The sequence below is a fragment of the Amia ocellicauda genome, chromosome 15, assembly GCF_036373705.1.
Source record: "Amia ocellicauda isolate fAmiCal2 chromosome 15, fAmiCal2.hap1, whole genome shotgun sequence".
Lineage (NCBI taxonomy): Eukaryota > Metazoa > Chordata > Actinopteri > Amiiformes > Amiidae > Amia > Amia ocellicauda.
The window spans coordinates 10,301,700-10,328,054 of record NC_089864.1 but is presented as its reverse complement, the minus strand read 5'-3'; the positions used below and the strand labels follow the sequence as shown (position 1 = coordinate 10,328,054).

The window sequence follows — 26,355 nt, the reverse complement described above, 5'->3', positions numbered from 1 at the left end:
ATGGAGTAAAAAGATTCATTTAGGGAAATACGTTTCTCTATGTATCCATATCTAGGACTTCCAGCTTTTGGAAGCTTATTCTGAACACCACAACAACACAGACAATTGATAAGCAATGTGATGAGCAGCCAATGAGTCTTTCCTCACTCTGCGTGGAGTAAAGCAGTAAACTGTTTATTGTTCTAAATAGATTACCACTCTTAATCATCTGATTGCAATTTAAACAGCAAGAAATGTACTGCAGATGCTTAAGCAATCCTCTGAATAGTGTCTGGTGCTCTTTGTGTGTTTTTAATTGTCACCATTAACTGAAAAAGGGAAAAAAAAAAAGATTGTTTCATTACCACATAGATATCTGTGATTGGGTGAAGTAACAAATTGAATTATTCACGCAAGTCCTGTGTTTGAGGCAAAAACACAGAAAACTACTGTCGAGAGGGTTGTGAAGAAAATAATAAGCTGAGAAGCCCTACAATGGCCCACTGAAGGTTTGGAAGATCATTTTGAACTTTTATCAGGTATTAAGACCTAAACCAAATAATGTGCCATTTTATGAGTCACCATTTTTTATATAATATAAAATATTGTCACACTTACAATCAACTAATGGTCTAATTCTGAGAATCAATTCATTGACAAGCTACATTTTCTCTCAGCCGCCTGTGCAATGAGGCAAACGGTTACCTAACGCATCGATAGGATGATGACAATTACTCTGATGTGAATGACTGAGTCTGCTTTCACAAGCCATTAATTTACAGCTTGAGGGATGACAGATTCATTATTCCAACAGAATTAAATGCAATTTGTTGTCACCCCATAAGTAAATAAATCCTAGAACAATCACATTTACATCGCAACACGATTATTTGCTTTATTTTCATTAAGTTTAGAATAGAACAGAAAAGGCATCCCATTAAGGTTCCCCCTTTTCTTTACTTCTTTAATAAGCATCGTAAAGATGTTCAGAAAGGTAACGCAATTAGCACAACTCAGTAATTCCTTCCAAAACATTTATATTAACATTATACTAATATATCATAATTCCAACAGTTTGGAACAACAATAATGGATAATTGTTTTAGTGAGTAATTGGACATACAAAAGTGGGTTTGAATTAGCAATTTGTGTATTAAGTGTTTATGTATTTCCTGCTGATGTTACCTCGGGCACACAATTAAGAAAGACAGCATCACACAAACACCATTAGCGTGTCAACACTTAGGCCCTGCTACCCCACTTTGATTGCTGCATTATCTTCTTTGTAACTGTGTTTTTTTTTTTTTTACTACACTATTTCCAATGTATATATTATGGATTGCCCTTCTCTTTGATTGCTCCAGATAGCTGCATGGCAGAAAGCACAACAGACCGCAATACTCTGACCTTGCTGATATGCAACCCTTCAGCGGTACAGTCTGTTTTTGGTCTGTGAAATTCACCACTGGCCTTCAGCATTCGCCTCTTAGAAGATGAGAGCAGTCTTCTTTGGGACTGCCACGTACTGAGCCGTTTCAGGGAACCCCAACAACAACAACAACAATTTTGCAGTACCTCCGGCCATCAAATAGAATTTTACAGACGGAAATCCCCGACAGTAATTCCAAGTTAGACAGTTAGAATTGCATATGTCACGCCACACTCAAGATTAGGTTCTGGCAGAGTTTAATCCTTTGTGTCTCGTCTTCTTGAGTGGATCCTGTGAAACTACATCCACGCCTTGAGTTCCTACTCCTTCCTCCAAGACTCCAGTCAATCCCTATAGCGCCATCATAATAAGGGAAATGAAAGGGCTGAAAGTTGATGTATGTTTGGTCTTGAACCCACATGGTATGAGAATCCAGTTGCTGTTTAACTGGACAAGGAAAGATCCCCTCCTCCACTACATAAAGACAGTTTTATATGTTTCTAAGGAGATTTATTTTCCTTTTCACTTCTGTATTTTGATAACAAATTGAATTAGTGCAGAAAGGCAGTAGGAGATGAAACAACAGTGCCGTGGAAGCAGACTATTGTGTAATAATGTAAGGGTAGTAAGGGACTTTTGAGAAACACAGGATTCAATTACATGTTTGAGGAGAAAGATTAGAGAAAAGCCTGAGTCGGCCAAACTTATCAATCACTGAAGGACAGCGTTCTGATCAACCTGCTTGAGGCGGTTTGAGTTTTGTGCTGTATTTGTTTCGAGTCGAATCCTAAAACACAAAAACAGACGAACAATTTGACAAATATTCCAGTACAATGTCACGGCTCACTTTATAAGGATTATGCCTCGATCGTGAAGCCTGTGACATGTCTGTGTACTGATATGGAAACTGCACTGAAATACCCCTTTAAGATTCATTTTAAAAGACTCTGTATGTTGTGTAGAGCATCTCTTGGTTTAGTCAAATTTCCATATAAAAGATATGTCCTCTTACATGTTTCATTCAAGCATTAGTCTGATCACTGTACTTGTTTGCCAGGAATAATATTAAACAGTATTGTACCAGTATTTCACAAACACTGTCCTTAAACTAGTGTTATTTACAGAGCCCTCAGGATCTTAATTAAACCATTGCATGATTGCCATGTCAGCTAGTCATCAAAGCGAGTTTCTAAATAGCTACATTATAGCTGGAAACACAACAAATATATTGTGTACAGATACTTAGTGTAGAGTGCATAACATATCCAATCTGGTAAGAAAAGTGATTTTTTTTATTAAGATTCCATCTGAGCAATTATACTTACTGTATGTGGGTTTAGGACAGATTACTGGGATGTAATCCTCTACAGAATTAATGTCAGTTGTAGACTACATTAGCACTGAGTGGAGGTTTTACTGGTCCTTTAAACACAGGAGACACAAGTTCCCTCCCAGTAAAAACATGTGCAGTGTTATTGTTTCAAACATATTTGTTGTATTTAAGTATGCTGTTGTGTTGCCTAGCTTTAATGCAGTCCAGTCAATTAGCAATTTAACATTTTCACATGGCAACCACTTCACCATTGGGGAACTAATTGGTTTTGTACACATGTAATGAGCACACCACACTGAACTCCAAGGTCAATTGGAACAAATGAACTTTGTACAATAATGAATGCGCTGAAAGGATGTGGAAAGCTGTACTGCTTTCATAATAACAAATATTGCCCTGACACACTTAACTGTGTCACTTGGAAATGTTGAATTGTTTCATTCGGTCTTGTAAAGTATGCATATACAAAATGTGTCCGAGCATCACTGTAAATGGATGTAATGGGGAATAACTGCATTTGAAATGACTTTAAACATTAAAAAGTAATTTGTTCATTGCAGAAGATTCACTTGGATACTGATACACAATGAGACTTTTCAAAGCAGATGATGCCACCCTGTGTGAGCACATAGTGACATTTTCCTACAACCGATACGACTCTCAATGAACAACTTAAAACATAAAACATTAAGAAATCTATAATAAATAAAGGCAGGGAAGCAACACAAACACAAAAGCAATGAATAATGATTATAGTATGGAATGATATTAATGATTTCTTACCCTGCGAAGATCCTATCGTTGGCTTATCAACCGGCACACACGCCCGAGCTCACATAGGGAGTTAGACTTCAGTTGATATCTCATTGGTAATAACTCATTCTGCTCAAATTTACTAAGCACACTGGTAAAAATACCCACCCGACCTGTATAATTTTAAAATCTGATATATTATTATGTAGTGTGAAGTAAATTGTTTTTACAGTCATACTTCTTCCTGATGTATGGCAGTTGCAGAGACCTCATCCTCCCAATCCTCCAGCGCAAGCTCTTTCTCCACTCCTCCTGATAAATAGATGTTCTGATACCATTTACCAGCTAATTTACCTCATTAAATGAAATAATGAATGATGCCGGCTGTTTAAATAAAAAATAATCAAGAAGCACAGTAATACTTGCATGTGATATAACGTCCACATCTGCAGGAGGTGAGCTGCATCCTCTCTCTGATTTTAAATCACATGATTGCACACAATCACCAATTTACCACACGGTGCGATTTTCTGTCTTTCTCTGTTATTACACAGCCAGGAGGACCTCAAGGCCAGAGAGGCTCAGTGGCAACTGTGAGAAAACCAGTCTGGGAGGAGCTGCACACTGACCCCAGACTGGGCCGGGCACACGGCAACCAAGAAGAAGCCAAGTGTGCCTCCTGGGTCCTTCTGCCTTGTTGATTTTACTGTGAGGGTGAAACTCCCGTTGGGCTGCCTACAGCGAACCGAATCTCTGCCCAGTCTAACCAGTTCCCAAAACAGAAATACACACAATCCCCATCGACTAGTGCCATTGCTTAAAAACAGCTTTCCACTGGGGACTGGTATGTTATTTAAAAAATGTGGCACATTCACAGAAATATAGGTGTATATTACACCAGTTATTTTAATTTCCTTTTACTGTTTGCCCATATCTGCCATCCATTTAATCCCCAAACAAATTATATTACAGCTCCCCTTTTGTACAGATATTTGGGGAATCCTGCTCCGATATTTCAGTCATAAAAATGACACCCCTCATATTTCATAAATGTTGAATGCACTACAAAGTTCCCATTTTTAAAATGAATCATTTGGTTTGTGTTGTGCTCTATTATTTCTTCAATGAATAGCTATATTCCTTCTGAAAATATCAATGTATCTTCTATTCAAAGTAAGCTGTCAAATATAAAAGTAAATGGTGGTAAATGGGAAAGCAACCAAAGTTTTACCGTGCATTAGAAATGTTAATTTCAAGCCACTCTAATAAGAAAAGTCCATCCATCCATCTTCAAAACCACTTATCCTTGTGGGTCACAGGGGACACCAGAGCAGATCCCAGCAGGCATACACCCAGGACAGGATGCCAGGCCATTGCTGGTCAACACACACCCCCAACCCTACAGGGCAATTTAGCATAGCAATCAACCTAACCTACACGTCTTTGGACAGTGGGAGGAAACCAGAGTGCCCAGAGGAAACCCAAGCAGACATGGGGAAAACATGGAAACTCCACACAGAGCTGAGACTTGAACCCAGAACTGCTGGAGCTGGGAGACAGCAGTGCTAACCATTTTCCATTTTCATAATCAGTAACTGATTTAAATATCAATGTGAAAATTGTAAAGATAATAATAATAATAATAATAATAATAATAATAATAATAATAATAATAATAATTCAAGTATTTAATTTAATAAGTGTTGTCATTTCTGAGTTTGTTGCGGAAGGCAATCGGGGAAAAGTGTTTTCTGCCAACATATGGGTAATCTGATATGGAGATATGATACTTCAGAAGCATTTAAGTTATGGCTAGGGGATTTATTAAATAGGAAGAAAAAAATCCCCATGAAAGGTTTGATGATAAACATGAATCCAGCTCATTTGAAGAAGAAAAGCCAGCAGATGGTCTATACATTTTTACATTAGTATGTATGAGATCTGCAATTAAGCTCCATCGCCACAGGCTGCTTAATTTAATAAAAACATATACATTTCACTGACCACTGATTTACAAACGCTGTAATTCCCCAAAAAGTCTCTCCACACTACATACAACATTTTTGATTTACAGTTAAGGATCATGGCAGAATATCTGCATTGATAAACAATACAGTTTAGACATTTTTAAATTCTCCTTTTGTGTCTTCAGAGATTTATTTATATCCAATCTTGTTAGTAGGGTGGACGTCTCTTACTTCAGATTGCTCTGGGCAAAGTAAATACTACATTTCATAAAACGACATTCAGTACATTCAAAGCAGCTAACCTTGACTACAATGACCTCCATTGAGTAAAACCACTCAAATACTTATCGTGTAGGCTACCAACATTTAAAAAACAAAATGAAAATATGTCTATGACTCTGTTGCCAGAAGCATAACAGATCTGTCTGAAGAAGAACTATTGAGGGCACTGTAGCTCATATAAGACATTGGTAAATTCAGAAAAGAATAATTGTATTTTTCTAATGGTTACTTCCAGCTGGAATGGGTTTGACCTCTAGTACATTGAAGCTCTTTTGTTATTGCACTTGAGGAAAATGCAAAAACGCAATTCCCATGTTAGAAATGTTGGATGATACCCCTGTACTGTAATGGTTCAATTAACAATTTTACCACAGGTGAAATAGCACACAAAACTTCTCCTCTATAGTAGTTTAATGTGGTTATATGACTCTACTTAAAAAACAACACTTGCTCTGAAAGTGCTTAAGGTTTCATGGTGTAATTTCTTAGCTATAATTGCATAATACCAACAAGAAAATACAAAATACAACATTAGTACTGACTACAGAACAGGGAGAGAAAATAAACATGAAGGCATAACAATAACTTTGTTAGTAATTTAGACTGTCCCGTCTTCTGCTCTTGGCACCCAATCCTTATCTGTTGCCATTTTGTCACAGTGGCATTCCTCCGCTGGTACGGGCATACGTTCCACATAATGTTCTCTTTAGGTTTTATAATTGGGAAAATATGCAAATGAATGGTGTCGTTAACATATCAATGGTGGGCTGATTATACTGAAATGCCCGGTGCTTTGGATTATTAGTGCTATCCGAATATTCACAATGAGAGATTCCCTCACGCAGCACACAAGATCTTTTATGAATCAAGACATATACCAATATGTTGTATTTTCAGTGTATCAACACTTATACAAACACAGATAAAAACAACCACACCTATTATTCAGTTTTCAGTCCAACATGTGCATTGTATTTGAATCTATATGCTTTATTTCAGCATACAGCAGATTCAATTCCCCTGCTCTGAAATGAACCATCCCACCATATACAACAACATCATGTTTCTACACTCTATTGTTTCATTATAAGAGAAACTGATGTCAACTGTAGGATCGTGCTCTGTGCTGGGGAGCAACCCTTTGTGCGCCATTTCCCCCCATCACCCCAACGAACTACATCAAATTTCTCACATTCAAGAAACCCCCTCCCCCCACTCTCTCCCAAACAAAACACCTTCTCCTTTGATTCCCATCCAACAAATGCTAATCAGCGCTAGCCCTTTAAACAGACCCTTTTTAGTATTCATAAGAAAGACAGTTTTCGTGTATTGGGGAGACATCGCAAGAAGGCAATATATCCATGTTTAATCAGAATATAATCCAGGAGCAGTTTGCTTTCATTTGAATGTGAGAGCCCTGAGGCCTGTAGGTCCTTTTCTTACACAGATCGTGACTTTATTCTAGCATGATGCAGACGTGCTTATTATGCACTACTCATCGACAGCTGTTAAATGAAAACAAATTAAGGAAAAACAAATGTTAACAAGCACAGAAAGAAAGAGGAAACAAAAGCAATGAAAGAATCTGTGTGCCTTTTTTAATCAGCCTGTTGCAACACTAGACTGATTCAAACGGATAAAACACAACTGCTGTGAAAAAAGACACCTTTGATATAACGATGAGTAGCAAGCGTCCGATCACACGAAGTGACCACCTCATTATGAGCCGCAAAGCATGCCCTGTAGTTACCTTGACTTAAAAACAGTCGATCTCCCGCAAATTAACAGGTTTCTCTTCACTTTAATTAAGGAATTGCATTGACTGGAAAAGTATTAAAAAGCCAATTAGACCGATAATGAAAAAAAAGACTGGGATCTCTAATTATTATGTTGCACTGACTGAAGAAGCAGACATGACCCTGGGGGGAACAGCGGTTCTGAATTGTGTGCCCTGAAAACTTTAAATAGGTTTAACATTTTCAGACTGAAAGAGACGATTCATAAACTGGGTCGGGTGAAAAGCAACAGGGTACATATCCGCTGGGCCATTGACACTGAGAACATAGGCCCTCGTTAGCATAAGCAAACAAGCTGTGTGGAGCAACGACCTTTTTTGCAAACTGGGTTTGTCCATAAACAACACGGAAACAACACGGAAACACACCAACACACATCTTTTATGAAGTAGAACATCTGTATTTTGTCATGAAATACTACCTATTTAAGAAGCATGACTGATTAATGATTCTGTCAAGAATTACATTTATTCAAGCAAAAGGAATATTGATTTTTCTATCATTTTCTTTCTGTATGAAACAACACACTAAGGTAACTGTAAAGCATAAGCATCATTAATCAAACTGACAGGAGCAATACCCAAAGTTACACAGACATACTAGAACTCTATTAACCCCCAAATGCTGACTTGTTAAAATCACATTTTGAATATCGCAAGCCTGTGACCTTCAACTGCAAATGAGGGGCTTCTCGAAATGAACTTTATAAATCACCCCATGTGGCTACAACTGTTAAAGTCACGCCCCTCCGTTTTGTTCTTGACAACTTATGAATTAAAACTCCAGAGATTCACTTTCAAGATTTCCGTGCAGCAAAAGTGCCGGATCGTCTTCGAGACTGCTCTTTGTCTGCTGTCACTCGGAGCTGCTTTAGAAAAGTCTTTTTTTGTATTATTTCTCTTCCCGGTGTGATCGAGACGTCTGTAGTTGGTGTTTCCTCAGCAGGTGCACATGACATCAGACAAGCTACAGCCCCCAGAACATGGCATCGCTGGATGAATACACGCTGACAGAGGTAAAGCACATACGCAGGGGTTATACCTTCAGTACAGTTAAAAACATGTCAGAAAATCACAGACACGATACTTCAAAAGCTATAGAAATGTGCCTCTTTCTTGCACCCCTTACCTTTGTTTTTAAAACCTGTATTTCACTGTCTCATAAACTAGGAATAGAATGGCAGATTGGGCTCAATTGAAGATAAAACAGTATAATACATGGAATTAATGTACTGTTGGTGTCATTTATGTGTGCCACTGCACTTCTGATTTAGAGATATCTATCAACGCCTATTTACAGGTCAACAGGTATCCAAACAATTCACAATACTATACAAGTAACTGCAAAGGATAACGAATCCTCTAGATAGCATTATCAGGGACTGCAGTCCGGGAACATCAGCAAAAACTGGACTACACTGTGTGGTCAAAAACATCACACAGATTCCCTTCACTGATGGGTACAAACTCAAAGCAAACTAAATAAATGAAACACCAAGTAAACATGTAGAAACTGAAGGGCAGCCTGCTTGTGTCAGCCAGTACTGCTTTTACAAACAATACCATAGGACTTTACACAAAACATATGACTGCTAATACAGTTTATTCAAGGTCTATAGAGTCCAAGTAAAGTCAATGCCAACGTGATAAGCAACTGAACACTATCATTTCATTTCTATAAACAAACAAGTCTACACTTTCATGGGGACACAAATAATAACACTTGACTGAAAATGCCTCCGTTCATGCTGGGCTTTTGAGGCAGCTGACGTCGTGAGGGGGTATAGATCACAGTGACAGCTCAAGGTCATTCACTTTCATTCCTATTAGACCTCAGAGAAACACAAACACATTGAATAAATCCTGCTTATTCCTCACTGAATGTGGTGTATATTGGAAGCGTGAGCGGCAGTCCAGATAATGCTTTGCCACAGCCTAGTGGTTTAATGTTCAAGATAACACTGCCAGGATTTCTTTCTGAAATGCTTTGATCCTCAAACGAGCAATCACAAAAAAATATTTATTGTGCAATGCGAAGATACGGGTATTTTTATTGTAATGCCAAATACGTGATGTAATTAAGTTGTAATTTCAGTTTCATATATACAATTTTCTGGTATATGGCAGCTGACTGAAGCTATACCTATTCCACAGTGTGTATAAATTAAATGGTATTGTATGCATTAAAACAAATGTTACATTTGTATTATATCATTCCAGATAACAATAAATGTCACGAAAGGCTAAGAGGATTAAGATATGGGATGCTGCCCTACATTGTATTGTCTAGAAAACTGAAACATTAGGGAGGCAAGGTTTTAAATGGCTGTCAGGAAGAAAAAAACAGGGATTGAGTTACATTTACCATGTAGGCTACACTTAGAAGGCTTAACATGTACTTTACTAAAAGGTAAACAGTATTAAAAATGTACAGTTAAAATCAAAGTGCTCAGATATAAAAAAAAATACATTTTGACTGGCAAAGGTTCACAGTATTAAAAGTATTATTGTTATTACTCTTATTATTGTATGATTGTTATTATTATTATTGTTATATTATTATTAATATAACAATAATGTTCATGAGAGAACCTCGATTAAACGCATCAAATCCACTAATACTTAGCTTGAAATAAGCAAAGTATACTGAGTGATTATGCAGATATTTTATGAGAACCATTAAATAAAATAATGAAGTGGGTTATTCTCTCTGGGCCAGCCGGCTCCAGAAGCCATGACACACATTTGGAAACGAATCCTAAACCGCAGCCTTTTATTCTTCAGCTAATGCTCCCTGATCGTTATGCTATGCCACAGTTCACAGCCTACACATTTCATTTCAATTCTGGGCTACTTTGTATTCATCTGTCCAGCAAAATACTACAATTCCTTTTCGCTTCCCACACAAGAATGCTTTTTGGTGACGAGCTCTGCAAAGTACAACTAATAGCCGTGTTGTGAAAGTCCGTACTTACCTAAGTTTGTACATCATCTCTGTGCAAATAAATTAGCTCAGCGCTTTTGTTTGTGCATGCCTATCTATTCAGGCTCCTGTCATTCCAGCACTGTCCCAAATCAATAACCATGCTTTCATTAGCTTTCCTAGGCTTTGCAAAGTGCTGATTGTCAGCAGACTCCTATTCAATGAAACGAGCGCTGGATTGTTGCTGTGTGTTATTTTCAGATCAGCCGGACATGCAAGCATCTCTTATCAGGGGCTTCTCCGGTGTTCTGGGTGTATTACAGAGTGGATATTACAGTATAATGTCATCCCACTCACCCATTGAACCTTCCCATGACTGTTTTAGCCATGACATCTCTATAATTGTAATTCTGAATACTGGGGAGATGTCCATATTGATTGTATTTGCCCAGTTCCAGGATTGTGAACTGGCATTGCAAGAGGAAGCGTGTATCACTGACGATGTCTCAATCAGTGTACAGGTGCTCCAGATCGCAGGGCACGGTCTTCCCATTCCCTCAACCTGTATAGTTATGATCAGCACACACCAAGGAGGCACAACCTGTTTGAAAGCCATTACTGTTGAGTAATAGCCTACATAACACAAGCCCAGAGGACAGACACAGATTAAATGCTGCTCACTAAAAGGTTTATTTCAGAGTTTAGTGCAAAGCAATGGAAGGAGTTATTGCACCTGCGATGAGGCAGTTATTATTCTACCTGCTCATGCCATGACGCTCAATGTAAATTTAATAATAATGCAAATAAAATGAGATTTATGGCCCTTCCACTCAGATGTGTAATAGGTTTTAAACTAGGAAAGCTGGCTGGTGCAATGCAGCTGTCAAAATTACACTCACACAGATTTCTTACTCTTTACTTTTTTATTTCACATTTTAGTTGAATGTATTATTCGACTGCAATTCATGTTTGTTATGAGCTAGACAGCGGAGACATCTCCTCCGAGTTCTTGCAGTCCTCAACGGTATGCTAGTTAATTTAAACGCTTGTGAGAGCAAGGAAAATAGTTTGTACGTGATTGACTTGCTTTAATTAGATTTCACTCTTAAAAAAATAGTAAGGAAGGAAGAAGACACAGACTAAAGCCTGAGCTACAAGACATTACAAGAGGATTTGTGTTTCTCTAGTAGATTGCGCTTTACATGCCAAAAACTTTAAATATCACATCCAAGAATCAATGTTTGTCAGTGTGAAAAAGCAAGAAAAACATTTTGGATTTGTTTCCCCAAGCTCTTAACTCCAAACTGGCAGAGCTGAAACAAGAGCCCTAGAATATTACAGAATACACACAATACACCAAAAAATATATTAAATTCCTTGGCAGGGTATGTAACACAAAAGTACAGGGTTAACACAGGATAGACTGAAAGAACAGTAACAATAACAGACACACACAGATCAGGCACACGTTTGGCGAGCCAAGTCTCCCAGCAATTTGTCAATGACAAGGAGGGGTCCTGTGAGAAAAAATTCTTCACACCACATATTGTGTTGTTAAAATGCTCAACCTTCTTGGCATTCATTAGCGCAACAAAAGAGCTCCCCTCCTTTAGTTTTGTCTCCGGCGTCTTAACTCCACCTGCGCCTCTGAAAGGTCAGAGCAGAGGAGGTCCACGCCTCCCACCCGCTCCGCGCTTTCACTGCACTCTACAGTGAACAGTATATCTGTGAGCCAGGAAATGAAATCAAAGGGGTTCTTAGGGATACAGAGCTTTGAAAAACCCTCATTGTTCCAGAGGCTTTCTCTGCAAAAAAAAAAAGCTCAGACCTATCCTGCCACACTGTAAGAGCAATTCTACATCCCCACTCCTATTCCACTCCTTTAGTTTTTTCCTTTTGTGTCCGTGTCACATAAATTGAGTGAATGTGCAGAGCCACGGATGACAAGGGAAACAAAAGAGAAATACTGACGATAGATCGAGAAAATAAATGTGTCTACGTTATCAGTACTGATATATGTTTCTGGTGTAAACTGTGAGTTGCCCTGGATAAGTGCATCTGCTAATAAATAAATAATACTACTACTAATAATAATATACTGCCAAAAGTACCAAAGAACTATGACTTCATATTTTATGCATTTACTTCAGGGAAATCCTTGCTGAGCTTGTGCGTCTCAGCAAATAAATCTAAATAAAATGAATGATGAAAACTGGGCAAATGTAGTCAGATTTAACTCACATTAGTCGTGTACTGCTAATTAAAGAGCTGTCATAGCATTTATCAATAGGAAAATTATACTTATAGATTTAGAAAGAAAGAGTAAGAAATTATAAATGTAGTGCCAGATACAGACCAGGCACTTTATACAATTATCAAAAATACAATTGATCATAATAGACTGATTACCACCCATAAAATGTATCTCCAGCATATTCTAAATAATGAATACAATAATAATAGAATAATGCGTCACAAATCAATTCATTATTGAAAGAAAAAACATTCAGGTTACAAAATTTGCTCCACCTACTCTTTCATTGTTGGTTGTGGAGGTCTGTTTTTATTTAAGTTCTGCTATTAATACGAAGTGTACATTTTACATTTTCTGTGTAAACCAATGTTATTGGACTGATGTGGGACAGTGCCTTGTCAACAGTATTATATTTGCACCACAGTTGCAGCAAGATTGTGTAACCCATGTATGAATTTAAGCTTTGTGTGTCGCTCCAGAGAGGCTGGGTGCAGTAGTTCTGTGAAGCTGATTTTTAAAAAAACATTTTCATCCAAGGCCACAGAGAGAACAGAAGACAAAGGAGATGTGTGTGATACAGTCTGGGGTACATAATCTGACACCAAAGGGAGAAATCTTCTATATGATAGTATGTTCTTCAAAAAAACTTTAGATGTGTCTTTCCGACTGCCATCTCAAAACCGCTTCTTTATAACTGAATAAACGGTTTTGGTATTATACTGCCCTGAGTATCCCTTGTCCATCTATCTATTGTATCTATTGAAGGAGTACATTTCTCCCTATCAGGACATAAGAAAGGCACGAACACATAATTACAAAACATATATCTTCAGAACCTCCATAGCTCTTCAAATACAGTCAATGAAGGGTACCTAATACTGCGTACAAGCTGCCACAGCTTGAACACACTACTTCACAGCAGCGTTCACAAATAAGAATCAAATACAAATATATCAAAAGCTTCTTGTACGCCTACTTTTCCCCATATATTGGAAACAACTTTTATTTGTAGCTTGAGAGTGCGCTCTCACATGTCTGAAAGCAACTGTCACAGTGCAGGGGTGCAAAATCAGTAAGATAAAACACGTGAATATAAGAAAAAACATCATATATGTTTCCACTCGAACATAGCGTTGTGAATCTGGGATATAGGTTGGATTTCATTTGGAGACTGAAAAAGTAGAGCACACTCTGCACTGAAGGAAAAAAGTTTGAAAGAGTAATTATGAACTTACATTGACACCAATTATTCAGAATGCTACTATCTCACTTCAAACAAGGCTGGTTTATGTAGAAACAAACCCACCATTGGGACTGAGAAAAGGATACACTGCTATGTACAGACATGCTCGAACACCACTCGAATCATTAGCTGACTAAGTTTACCACAAACAGCCCTATGGCACAATATTGTTTCTTAATTCTTATTGTAAAATCTATTTCCAGCTTCTGAAACAGTTCTTGTGCGTATGGGGTTTGACATGAAGAGTTTTTCTAACTGTTCAAATGAGAAAGCTGCAGTGGTTCAGATACAATCCCAACCTATCATTGATGAATCAAAAAGAATCTTTACATCATCAGAAAATCTCCAATATGAATAAGGATGAGGGAATAGGTGTAAAAAAACAGATACGTACCATTTTTAAAAGCACCTACAGTGTATATTACATTTAGATATAGATTATTTATTTAATCTAAAAAGCCAAGTGATCCCAAAGAGCATGGCTGATCAGAATTAAAGAAATGCATTCAGAAAGTCATGTTTTATAAGACAGATTTAATGATTTAAAAGGATTTAACTTAAAAATCTTTTGAAAAGGATATAAACAATTTCTCACGAAAACACACTTTTCACTATAGCCTTTAGCCAATGCTATATAAGGCCACTGAAATAACATATCATGCATTATGAAAGTGTTTCTTGTATTGCCAGATACATAAATCACTGAGATAAATTAAATCTTAATAAGAAGACTTTCTCCCTCAATCAATAAGATCCCCCTGATTCATGGAGTGTCTTCTCAGCTATGAAGAAACCACACTATAACATCTCATCCTGCTTCTGTTTGTATCCATTTACCCACTCTTACGTCAAAGCCTTGTACATAGTCAAGAACGCATACAAAATATTGTCTGAAACATGAGCTACTATTGCAAAAATATGATGGATTTTTTTTTTGTAAATGTAAAATTGCAAGTCTGTGGTCTTTGCTCCTGAAAGTCACCAATCAGATATGAAACCATTTTCTCTATAATGTAAAATGCAAATTTAATCTTTTCATTCTGTGCCTCAGTGCTGGCGTAAACAAGTTATAATCTCTCAAGGTGCGGCCTGCTCCAGTGTAAGCGCAGCTCTCAGATATTCTCGGGACATCTGTCAACAGATCTGGGTAGTTTCACAGTACTATAACATCAAAAAACAAATTGCTCTTATTGGGCTCTTGAGCGACTGAGTATAGTAGCTTATATTTTTGATTTGTGAATTCATAAACCTTTAACATGGCAATCTACAATGAAAAAACTGACTGGAAGATTAATTGCACCTCCTGGAAGCACACTTGATGTTCCTAAAAAAAGGAATATTTTTTTCTTCTTTCTCCTAAAAATGTTCATAAAATTCAGTCAGTAGGACTGTAACGGCTGTACTGGCAATGCATTATAGTCACAGGTCAGGAAATGCTACATTCTCAATCTCTAGTCTATTGCAAATCTGTATAGATATTAGCAGCTCACTTCACAGCTGCTTTCAGTATCCTATGTGATGGGGATCTATACACAATAAAACCAATGTGCCAAGGAAACCTTTTGTTTGTTTTGTTATCTTTTTGTTGTGTATTTTCCCCATTCACTATGACATATATTTTGAAAAAGCCAAAACATCAACACATTAATCACATTATGAGTTTAAATTAAACACATTTAAACCTAGGAGGGGGTTACAATAGGTACATGAGTAAGATTTATGCAGGGCAGTATGAGCCATCTATGAGCCATAGATTATTAGCCATAAATTATTATTATTATAAAATATGTATTCTAAACCACTCCCACAGGATTAGTCGTATGTGTAATTAAAATGCAATACTTTACTTTAAAACCATGCTGTTATACATAACTATATTTACTATTTAACAAAACAGATTAGCAGAGCATCAAATGGTTTAAAACAGAATATTTTTGAACAGACCTGTATCGTTGTAGTTACGATGCAAACTGGCAGCTGTCAGTCACTCAAACTGCAAACTGCACTGTGCTGAGTAAGACAGGATGGGCACTATCGAGGTGAAGCATCTTCACAGGAGGTTGCATAAATCTTACCACAGTTTGGTACATAGCCTAGTAAAACACATCATTTCCCATCAATGTGTGTCTGTGGCATTGCTTACTATATGATCTACCACTGGTTGATATCATCATCATCATCTAGAAGAGGAGGGGGAGGAGGAAGTCACTGGTAAAGTGTGCTCTGTGCGCCATCGTTCTCCCTCTGTGTTGTGCGTGGAGCATTTCATAATAATCAATTTAAACCAGTCTAGACATGAGTAGAAATTGTGTGGCTTTCATTTAGACATCGATTATGTATCGGCATTTCATGGCAGCGCTGTATCTGAGCCGTTCGTGTGGAAGATGAGAACCCACACTAATACAATATGTTCCTCTTCATTATCGAATACTGACACATATTCCCCAGTATATGGAATGAGACAATTCATGTCATGGCAGCCTTCGCGCAGCGCAGCACGTGACATATATTTCAGAATCAGTGAGACAGTCTCCAGGGGAATAGCATAATTCAGAGTCACAATAATTCCAGGAACAGCCGTGCCGGCCACAGTGAGTGTCAATGCGGTGGATTTAGCTGCTGGGCACCGTTCTGTGTGAACTGCAGCTCCCTCCCTGCGGTCCCAACTGATCTTTTTATCTCCTTAATGCAGACACGGTGGCTCCTCTTATCAGCTTCGCACCTACGGTGAGCACAACCTGGCATATGATTTGAACGGACACTAAATGGTGCTTTAGCGGTGCAGGAACTGTATTTTTGCTTTCTCGAGGTCCTGAAGTCATGCAAACTAAAAGTAAAGATATTGAAGATGGTGTAAATTATGGGGCATGGTTGTGGTCCATGGTTTACTGTAAAGCATGTTGGATGGTTGTATTTTGGTTGCTTTGGAACTGGACGACTACCATGATCATAGTCAACAGTGCCAATCAAGATTTTATTTAATGGGTTCTACTGTATGGTTCTAGTAAACAAGATAAATCAATATATGTATGTAAATTTACTAATATACCACTCTCAATGACTGATTATATATAATAGAGAGAACGAGAGAGAGAGCAGATATATAGACTAGATATAGATATTTTTACACTGTGGATCAATGAATGAACAGATTCATTTCGGTATACAAAGAAAGTAGCACATTTTAAATGAAGAAATGTATGTGTGCTATTTTTAAACAAGAGTCCTTGAACACAATTGGAGATGGCTATATATACAATTTTACCCAACGACACACAGTTTTTGTCAACTTTGTGTCATATTTTCAATAGATTTAAATAAACTCCCAATATATTATCCATTTCAAGCCTTGGTTACTAACAAAACTGCATTACATGACAAAACCCTGAAATCAAACATGAAGCACAGTTTGTTTCATCCCACAGTTCATTCCAAAAAAAGGGGAATGACTGGACTAAATCAAAGGATTCTGCTCTACTTTATTCTGCAGGACTGATAGCGATTTTCTCATCACAGAAAATACTATTTTGTGCCACTGGATTCTGATGAACAATGTGATATCCTCTTATCTAGATGCTAAAAGCACCAACAGTACCTGGAGAAAGCATTTTGATAATCATAAAAGTTTAGTACAAAGACATTTAAAGTATTAATGTCTATACTGACAGTGACAAAAGTTGCGTGAGAGATTTTCAATGTTTCAAAAAGCCACATATTTAAAAACAGCAGTCTGATGTGCAGATGTGCAATATCATAATGATTAGGTGAAACACTGAGAAATACCTCTCACTCCACCCCACCCCCACCACCACACAAAAAACAACCGAAACACAAAAAGCACATAATGCCAAACACATTTAAAGCCTTAAGGAGCACATATAAAGAGGTGGACGCAACAACAGAAACCCTGGCAGCTCACAATTCAGAACCAGTTTCGAGAGCTGCCACAAACAAAAGATTCATGCCTGACTGTGTTTCGAATTGCCGAATCAGTCAGTTGTTTTTTCCCATTTATATTCCAGCGCTAGGCTTACTACTCAATCAGACAATTCAGAAATGAAGACTCAGCCACTTGCTCTTAATTTATCACCAACTGTAGGCTTGTAACAGAACCACAGCTTGTATAAAAGCACTAGAGACCCAAATCCTTGTTTTCATTCAGGTGTTCGTTTTTCTTTAGTGAAGTTTTTAAAGTTTACTTTTAAGTAATTTAGGTTAAATTAATTCCCCTTCAATCTGTGTCTACATATTGCAAATAATTAATTCATACTCTACGTCAATGTGCTTTTTCAATGCCGCTTCTGTTCGTGTGACAGTATGCCATGTTGACAGTTTTTCCTTTGATTAACTAAACAAACAGACATATCATTACAGCAGGAATTAAGGCCACTAAATTGTGTCAGAATGCTAATTCACAGTGCAATTTGCATTACAGACCGTACAGATTTATTTCAGGAAGGTGGGAATGCTGGAGAGGGGAAAAAAATCAGGTGATTTAATGTCCTATGACGTTCTATGGGGTTTCAAAAGCTTTCCAAAGACCCACAGTACTAACTAGAGTCCATTTATGTTTGATTTACCAGTTTTCATTGCTTAATTGATAAACATAATATACAAACTACTACAAATGTCTGGAGTTTTAAAAGGGTCTATTACATATTTAACACCTGTTCACTTTTAATCTGAAGAAACCATTAAAGCATGAATTCGCTTAGCATAGAAAGCTCGATGACACCACTCTCACCTGAAAACAGACAATCTGCCTTGATTTAATTATAATGATCTTTTATTTGCAGCTTGTACTTTACCATGTACTTCTCTGGCTCAAAACACAGACATAAATAAACACAGACAAAAACATAAATCCCAGTATTCTCACAGCTGCAATACATCAAAGGCACAATAAAGTTAGCCATGTCTCACCTGAAGAGTCCTTGCAATGTTACTCCTTTCTCTTCCGACAGCCTTCCCCTTTCGCAGTCTGCTGAGGTGCACTTGCAAACCTATAACCAAGAAGAAATCTTTGTAAAACTAATTGCCATCAATTAGTCGAGCGCCTGCGAATGTTTTCTTGGCCTGGCAACAGAAAGTGGGTGCCCTTCCAGCCCTCCACAGGAAAGACAAAAAAGGAAAAACTGAATTAAATGAACTAAATGCTGCTTTCAGATGAATGCTGCTGCTGCCTCTGTGACCCTGAAGCAAAGAGATGGAAATCATAATCTAATATCTCCTTATTCTCTGTTTTATTGATGGAAACAAAAATGTCTAAAACAGACAGAGAAACCACTCCCGACCTACATGATTTATAGTCACTGATAACCAGTAAAGACAGGGGTCTGTTTGACAAGGCTAGTTTTTGGTTTACCATCTTAAAATACTTTTCTCTGAGTTTCTGACTTGATCGAGCCCTATTAAAAGCCCATATCCCTGCAGTTCATTCTCCAGACAATAAAACATCTGCTTCCTTCCTTCTTGTGTTGGTAAGGCTCGTGGAGAGTTGCCAAATGCCTGATTGATACTCCTATTAAGGCACCGTCCAAGACAGTTTGTGTTAAAAACGTGTTAATTATAAAGTAATTTATATAATGTGCAGCTCCGGATCGCGTTGCATCCTTTAATGTATGTTTTGCGTGTCATTATGCAGTGTTGTACTGTTATTTCCATTTGCCTTTTGCTGTGCGATCGATGGATGATATCACTGTTTCAAGCTAAAAGTGTCATTTCATGGCGGTTTTCCATTTCCCACAGGCATCTTCCAAATGGAAATCAGCAATCAAGTACCCAGTTCAGAATTTGCATTTGGTCGCGGTGGTGGTGGTGGTGGAGGTGGTGGTGGCGAAGGGGGGGTGAAGCTGTGATTTAATCAGGGCCTGAACCAGCAAATACACTTTGTAATTCATCAAAGCCAATTCACAGAACAGGTTCGAGCAGAACGAAACGAACATCACGCAGACTTTAGACCCATTATGCATTTATGTCTTTGCAGTACTGATAGACTTGCCCAAGTCATTTCCTCTCTTTCAACTTTTCAGGCAGTGTTCTCTCTTTGACGCAACGGAAAGACATTTACGAAACGCAGCATTCAGCGAGACAGAGATCTGCAGGAGAATTGGACAATTAAAAGTGACGGCATTTTCAAGACCTGAATTCTTCTCATAGTTGTGCTTCCTGGCATATACAAAACACATTCAAGCATGCCATCAAATACACGCATTAGCTCCTCATCAGGGTGGCAAAAATTTAAAAAGAAAAAGAAAACTGCATTTAAAAAATAAATCACTGAACTATTAACTGTAAAACTTGATTTACAAAGATAGAGACACGTTTAGACTTTTTTTTGCCAACCTAGAGTTTCAGACAGGGCCATTGATTTATAATTCAAAAGCAAAGCACACACTTCAAAGAAAGTAAGCTCCAGAGGGTTGACTGATCTTAGGAAAATCCTGCCTTGAAAACCATTAAAGGCCCGAGGTGGAGAGATGGCGATGTGTCAAGATGTAGCTATCTAATTTGTTTATTAAATGAAACTGTCAGATTCTCATGAATGTCTGAAAATAACCGACACCCGCATACACAGTAATGACATCAATTTAAATACACAATTTCAATATGCTCATTTTTTTCTTGGGCTTTTTCACCCAATCCGACTTAATCACTCCCCCAGGCCCAATGCAAGCGTGAAGACATCTCCCTCAGCCTGATAACGATACTCAATCATGCCTTTCACTTTGACGGAGATGATGATGATGTTATCGAAAACAAACACAAGAAAACACTACTCATAGAAGATGCAGTTAAGTGAAATGTCAAACGTAATCCGGAAGTATTTTGAGATACAACTTTATACAGAAAAACGGGAAAAAAAAAACGGCTCACATATTTTCTCCTTCTTTACCAAGTAATGGTAGTTGAATAACTTGGAAGATAACGCTTTTGAAGCTTACATTAAAATCCCCAGAAGGAAAAACAACGCGCTTTTTATGTAAGATAATCATGTATGACCCCACATAGCGGCGAACACTTCGGTCTGATATGAAACATCAACAGCTGCTCTGAGAGAGTGCACCCACTGCTCACACGCACCAACTCAACAGCGCTGACCTCGGCCCCGCGCTGTTGCTATGGAGATGGAGGGGGAAAGGTTGCTCCAGAAAGTGCGAGCAAGTGCTGGAATCCAGGAGCATGCATTATTGAGAGTTCAATCTAAAAAAGCTTCTTTCGGGACGCACAGGGCCGTATTAACAATTCATGTGGGCTTGACAGAGAAGTCTAAATACAGAAGCACTCAAAGTTTACAGGCACCCAAAATATATACTGTAGTTACAACACATTATCCCACATCATGATTTGTGTTAAACGCATTAGAACAAACATACAGCGCTGAGAGGATCGTGTTGTGTGTGTTGGTGTGTGTGAATTCTGTGCAACTAAGCATAACACCGCAGATAATTATTGTAATATAAAACCCTATATTAAAAAAAGCAGTTTGTCAAAGATGATTAACTGATGTGGTGAAGTCCGAAGAATTAGAAGGAAATATGGTAATGCCTGCAGTTGCTTCCCGTTTCTACACCAGTCTGCAGTTTAATTTCAGCCCTGGGGGCAAAGGAACCAGAACTATATGAACACCTGAGCCACAGCTAGCAGTAATAAGCAATTATTATGTTTTTCAATAACACAATTTAGGAAACACTTCCGCACTGAGAGTTTATAGTCCGAAATGCACTTACATGGCTATAATACAAGCCATAAATCACAGCAATAAGAGTGTGCAGAGGAATCGACTCAGGATTGATACACTAAAGTGATTATTAAAGATTATGCAAATGCAGTCTAATTCATTCAGCATCTCCAAGACACCAGATTTCACATGTGCAGCACGATTCTGTCAAATGTGATAAAAACGAATACGTACCAGTTTGCACTGATTGAGAAGCAAAGCCGAGGTTTCCTTGGCTAAATCTTTAGTCTCCACATCCTTCAGCGGAACACCTTAATTCACGATGCTGTCATTGACGTCAGCCTCCTACAACATGCAAATCTGATGGAGGTCACATATTCCACGCCGCTGTAATCCTAATGGCAAATGAGGAGGTTTCTAATGAGAGCTGCACCGCTGCCGACTGTGAGAATGCTTGGGTGAAAGGTAGCTGGTTCAAACGACCGACCACACTTGGCCGGAGCCTCCCATCACAGTGTGATTAAAACAGCCCTTTGTCACGACACAATAGGGGTTAAACATTTCCTGGTATCATGTGCAAGCAAGCAGTATCCACTGAGATTCACAGAAACGTTGACAGTTATGTATGTTTTACCCAGAAAATTAAAGTCAGGCAGATAATGAATCGTTATAAACTATGTCAGACATTTAGGCACTTTTTGTATCTGTATCCTGGCAGCAATTGAAAACCATGTTTACATCCAAATGTCTAATTTCTCCTGTGGTTTTCAAATCTAACAGAACTACAATGGTGTTCCAGCACTTTTTTTATAAATTGCTTTACTCCACAGAAAATATACACTGCATTTTTCTAACCATGCAAATTCTAGTCTTGCTGGTGAAATGTATAATTACAAAAATCAAAATAAAAGATTAAAAACAGGGGTTGGTTGGACTTCCAGATACAGATCACAGTAATACCTTTGATTTTCTGAATACACAGTCCACCTAAAGTAAGGAAATTAACTAATTTTAAAAGTTGCCAGTGGAAAAATTAATACAATATTGAGACAAAAAAGGAGGGGGAAAAAAGTGTAACATGATATTTTTGCTTCTGGTTTAAGGATATTAAAATTCCCCCAACAGATGTTAAATGGAATTCAATCCCTGCTCTTCTTGTGTATCGGTTTGTTTATTGGGGATTGCTTACTGGTATTACTGCCACTCTTTAAAGGGATGACTTGAAAACCATGTTGACATCTGTTAGCTATGCTAGCTGCCTGCAACAATAGAAAGTGCTATCCCTTTGAAACTTTCGGCTATTCTCCTTCCCGGCCCGGAATAATACTCCCCTTCACAAAAGCACAGCTAATGTAACATAATCTCCTTCAAAGCAGATTGTCCGTCAGAGCAGACAATGATTCAAGTTGGAACGACCACCCCTAATAACATTTGTTTTCAAAACGTTTGACTCTAATAAATACATACCCATATTTGCAGGTTTGCATGTTTACATTCATGTTTTGCACAGATGTAATGCTTAATATGTGACACCTGCATCGATTAAAAAGGAAATACTAGTCATTATCAAATATTTTACAAGATTAAGTAATATTACTGTACTGAAGTGTGTCCGTAGCATCAGAAACTACTGACAATCCTATGTCATTTGTGATATGTGCGCCGAAATTGTATATTATCCACACAAACATTATATTTACATCATTATGTGTCATGATTTTCAAGGATTGTGTTAAAGAGTTTGGATTTTTCAAAAGTAGAACAGATCAATATTGACTTTCAACTTCCGATACGCATGGATACTTCAAAATTAAAATACATACCTACTGTCTTCTTGCCACTGTGCTGATTATACAGCATGATTGACCAAGTCTAATCAGAATTATTTCTGCACACTGCCTCTCTTCAACAGCAGACACCCTTAAATCAGTAAATGATTGCCGATGCCCATTCTGCCTTCAGTCTCACACTGTGAAATGTTACTATAAAGACAGTAGCACGCAGTGGGCTTCATGAGACACATAATGAAGGCCCAATATTTCAGTGACAGTTATTTCAAATACAAAGTTCATACTGAAATCGCTTATCCAACTTGCTGAGCGCTAGTGTTTCTAGCTGCTTAGGAAGTAGTGGGGGGGCTTTATACAGCAAGGCAGAAAGTGCATGTGGGGTCCCGATTCATTTGTGCATAGTAGGGAAGAGGAATGATTGGCTGAAACAAACAGGGGGAGGGACGACTCGATCACAAACCCTGGGAAGAAAGTTAGAAACACTTTCTTACTGTCTGTGTTTATTGAAGGATGTCATGTTGTTTATGTATTTTTGAATTTGTTACAGCTTACAAAGCAGTTGCTGAACATGCTTACTTCATGCTACACCACATTTTAGATGTGCAATTAAGTCTGAATCAATTTGTGTATGTTTACTGTTCATCTAATTTATATTTTAATGTTTTTATGGTCAACTAATGTGATAATACATAGATAACAATGAACCTCTGTCCGGACTAAATAAGCTGATGGTCCTTAAACCATCAATTTACTACTAATGCAGTTGGTAAGACTGGACTGTACTGTCTGTAATAGTCTGACCTTCGGAAATTAATGTAATACTACTTTAAATTAAAATGATGATGAAGTCTAATTGAAACGATAATGAAGTTTAATGTGTTACACAAAGTGCTGTTCTATGGTGGCTCGATGAGGTCATGACTTAATACAAGAAGGAGGTCTTTGTGATCATGATGAAAATATAATGGCTTGTAATATTGAGATCCTGTATTGATGGGATAATAGAATAGTAATAGATCCTGAGATAAAATATCGTGATCACAATATAAAGAGGCGCATATTTTGTATTTGGCCACGGCCTCCGTGAACCACTTTACTCTTTCAGCTGAAACACAGACATTGTCCTTTTTCCATGAGATGACAACACAATGTTTTTCATCGATGAATAATACAATGTCTCCAGCAAACATCCGGGTAAACATCTTAATTGCCCCTGCAAGCTAAAACATCTATTGATCTGTGTAATTGAATTAAAAAATACAGTGCATATTTAAATATAATGTTGGGCTTTGGTCGAGTGAAAAACAAAAACAACCACATAAAAGATTAATTAACCTCTACTTCAGTATATATTTGATCCATGGCATTAGCTATCTACTGAAACACAAAATAAAAAACGACTGAAATGCTGTAGCTGCTAAATTAGGAAGCGTACCTTTTAAAATGTATACTACGGTATAATAAAATTATGTTCATTGATATGTAACTCTAAACAGCAGTTATCATTTGAAATCCAAAGACTGGTTTTGCAGCCATAACTACACACCCCTCCCCCACAGAGAGAAACATATCAAATCAATCTCATTGGTTTCCATGGCTCTGTACATTTCAACCAAGGGAAGTTCATTTGCACAGCCTGAGTGTTAACATACCACCAGACAGGCCGTAGGAGAATGAGACATTGAGAAGCACAGGGAACTACAAAGGCAATGTAAAGCCATTTAATCAAAGAGATTTACCACCCACAAGCTAGACGGTTTTATAAGGTTAAGGGCACATATTGTCCAGCAACTATTTTTTCCAACATGTTCCCACTTTAGTAAACAGAACAAAGTTATCAAAGACTTGGTTTAGAACAGGCGAGAAATGCGGATTTTATTGTTTCATTCAGTGAAGGGGAAAAGTAAAAGAGGAGAGAGCAGATGGTTCAGAAGTAACAGTGTGTGACAGAGGCAGCCGCCAAAATAGTGACAAGCCCTGTCTTTCCAGATTTCAGAAGCATGTTTGACGAAAACGTAAATACGAGACGTGGCATTCGCAGTGCTTTACCGGGATCAATTACCTTGAGCTGCACAGAGCAGAAGAGCAGAAGTAAGCGACACAGTACTGTTTCAAGGATCACTATAGAGTCATCCTTAAATCCAACTGTTTTTGTGAAAAATTCGAAAGGAAACTGGGCCAATTAAGATTATATCGGCAGGAGACAGATATCCACTTCTAATGTATTCAAGAACAGTCACATTAGGGAGTTAAGTTACTGAAATACCTACTGAAACACTGTTCGAAATAAATCTTATGAATGTAAAAGCACGTGTAATGGCTTCTAAAATTGGTTTTCCATGTAAATGTAAAGATTCTGAACCCTTTGGCAAGCATGCTTCACAATTAGAAATTATTATTCATTGCCAGCACCTAAATAGCTCCCGTTGATGGAAATAAAAAAATCAGTGGTGCACATCATCTCAAAGAAGCACAGCACTGTTTCCAGCCTCAGCAGGCAAGTAAAAAAAAAGAATTAAAAATACATTGCACAGCTATGATGCATATTTGCAGTATTCGTAACGACTCTCAGCTTCCTACGGGCAGCGATTAGGTGAAAAGTAGTTTTCTTTACCCTGCAGATACTAAATAAAGCTTTATGGTGCAATTATGGAAAAAACAAGGCCGGGGTCCCTGCTGCTCGAGTAAGAGTCAGTCCGTGCCTCTTCTGAACAGATCAGTCAGGTATTGAGCATCTCGAGCTGCACAGCACTGTCACACAATATGCTGTCATGCTGTGAACTGAAGTAAGACAGTTTCTAGGCTACCTCTCAGTGAGATGTGAACCTCCCTCATCCTCTCTCACAATCACTGGGGTATAAAGCCTGTGAAAGTGTCTTCAGTCAGCACTTCAAATCAAAAATAACTGCAAAGAGTATCTCAAAGA

At 37.9% G+C, this 26,355-nt stretch overlaps 1 protein-coding gene across 12 annotated transcripts in view; it reads right to left on the bottom strand.

The window, feature by feature from the left end:
* Window positions 1–26,355, bottom strand: part of nrcama (neuronal cell adhesion molecule a) — an 84,252-nt gene that overhangs the window by 33,307 nt on the left and 24,590 nt on the right. For all 12 annotated transcript variants that reach the window (XM_066687130.1, XM_066687134.1, XM_066687137.1 and 9 more), the window contains exon 2: window positions 18,882–18,961. The gene's annotated coding sequence lies outside the window, so the exon portion shown is untranslated. The remainder of the gene's footprint in view (window positions 1–18,881; window positions 18,962–26,355) is intronic.